Here is a 2,270-nt window from a genome sequence, read left to right as displayed (position 1 = left end):
TCCCCCCTGAGCCGGGGGGTGCTTGTGGGGGGGGGGGGGGGGTGACACGACGAAACAAGGGAATGAAAGGCCGCTTTGCGTTGGATGCTCTTTCCCTCCCCACAATGATAACTCTGTTGTCTTGGGGAGCGTTGAAGCTTGCTTCTTCTCCAGAGTTTTCTTGGTCATCAATACGACCTGTCCTTAATAGAACCGATCTGATTCTCTGAACAATCGGAATTTCGTACTTCTGTCGGATCCTCCCTATCTCCTGATCGAGCTTGTGTAGGTAGTTGTTTCCTGGTAGGGCCGATAATAATACACTGTGTGGGACGGAGTAAGGACCCTTCTCACCTTCTACGAGTCGTCCGTCGGAAAAGACTTTTTGAAAGGAGTAAAAGAACTTGGGATCGTCGATCTCTTCCTTAAAGATTGAGATGAGTCGATGTCGGTCGATGGTGTGAAAATACTTCCTGATGTCGAATTCCAAAAACCAGCGAGAGGTTCCCCACTCTTCTTTGATCCGTCTTAGGACCGAGTGGCAGCCTCGACCCGAGCGGAAGTGCGATGTGTCTGGAAACTCGGGATCGCAAATGGATTCGAGTACCTTTCTGATCGCCTCTTTCATGATCCTTTCTATATGTAGAACTCCTGTGAGCGGTCTAAACTTCGATCCTTATTTATTTCTTCATATTGTAAAGGGGAGCAAAGCCCCCTTTTTCTCCCTCTATTGAGAGATCAAGGGCCCTCCTGCCGTGGTTTCAGTGGCTCATAGGGTTTCCCTCAGCTCAGTCTTTTTGGTTCTTGAGAATGGTCGCCCGCCACCTCCCAGGACCGGAATGACTATCCCTGCCCGATGGGTCTACATCCATCCCTGAATGTCGTCGGGTACTGTTAACTTCCCCGTCATTCTTGTAACTGTCACGTGTAATCCGCGCAGGTGTATCCGCACCCCCCTGAGTGGACGAGAAAGAAAGGATTTCTCTGAGCAACCAGACCCAGGAGTAAACTTTCCCGTATGAGCATTCGGTACATGTGTATCAGTCCGTGGAAGAGTGAAAGGGTCACCACTACTGAGGATCTCCCCCCTATAGGTCGTCTGAGGGTTCGCCGCGGTTCATTGCTGTGCTTACACACTAGGCTACCCTTTTCCGAAAGCTCCGCAGGACCACCTACCACTAGTCTTCGGCCGGAGGGGTTTATTGCACAAAAACGCCGGGACGCAGGCTCCCGAAAAGGGAAGCCCAACGAATGTCAGATGCAAAGCCCCGCACCTCATTAAGATCATATTGGCATACTCTCCCAAAAAAAAAAGAGCAGACCCCATTGAAGACGAGAGCGAGGTACAACAAGGCCATTTCTGTCCACCGCCCTTCTCACGGAGCCGTACGTGGACGTTACTGCTCATACAGATCCCAGCCAGCAAGCAGTTAGCCTTCCTCTACAAGGAATGGAAGTGTGGATGAATCGACATCAAGAATTCTTTTTTTTTTTTTTTACTTTTGTAAAACAAAGGGCAATGAAGGAAACGAAGTTGTCACTCGATCGAAAGGATGTAAGACATAACGAAATCTTAGCTTCGCTGACTTTCTGAGGTATAACCTTCGCCACGACATTAGTGGCTTAGCTCTTCGCGCTTCCCGCAGGATAGAGAGAGTAAGGGGACAGGGGGCGGAAGATTGGTCCGCTCCGAAAAGCTGAGTTTTTCGGTTAGCTCCCCCTATGTGGTCGGCCTTCTTACCAGTCTGCCTCCTTTCTCTTGATGGAATATATCAATACCCGAGCTCCATCTTTGCTTGCGTTCTTCACCGGCGAGCGCCAGATGTATCACTCATCCCGCTCCTAAGGTAAGGAGTCTTCTGTGTGTTATAATCTTTACGGGAATGAATCACATCTGTTGGTTGAGAATTGCTCTGGAATTCATTGATAATTACTTTGCCCGGTTCTAGGGGGGCTACTCTTCTTTTTTTGTCGATCGAGCCGCTCTCCCTCATTCCACTCGTCCAACCCTCTTCACGAACTTGTACAATCGATGGCACAAAGATAGCCAACTCTATTATCAAAGAAATAAGAAAACGGGCGACAATTTGGCACCAGATATCCGGAGGTGTGGAAAGAGCAGCTGTGAGAAGCGGAAAAACCATCAAAAAACGACGATTGTTCGTGGAAGTTTCTACAGAAAGACCCCTTGGTTCTAGAAAACGGATCACAATTACAGGTACCTGGGAGCATACCGATGGAATGAACGAAATACGAACAGTTAACATAATATGGTCATAGATCTTAGGTTG

General features: G+C 48.7%; 1 pseudogene; it reads left to right on the top strand.

Moving 5' to 3' along the window:
* The first annotated feature begins 857 nt into the window (after positions 1-857).
* LOC140956385 (uncharacterized) lies at positions 858-1,573 on the top strand (annotated as a pseudogene).
* The last annotated feature ends 697 nt before the right edge of the window (positions 1,574-2,270 follow it).

The sequence above is a fragment of the Primulina huaijiensis genome, chromosome 13, assembly GCF_012295235.1.
Source record: "Primulina huaijiensis isolate GDHJ02 chromosome 13, ASM1229523v2, whole genome shotgun sequence".
NCBI classification, from domain to species: domain Eukaryota; kingdom Viridiplantae; phylum Streptophyta; class Magnoliopsida; order Lamiales; family Gesneriaceae; genus Primulina; species Primulina huaijiensis.
This window is presented reverse-complemented; position numbering and strand designations above follow the sequence as displayed.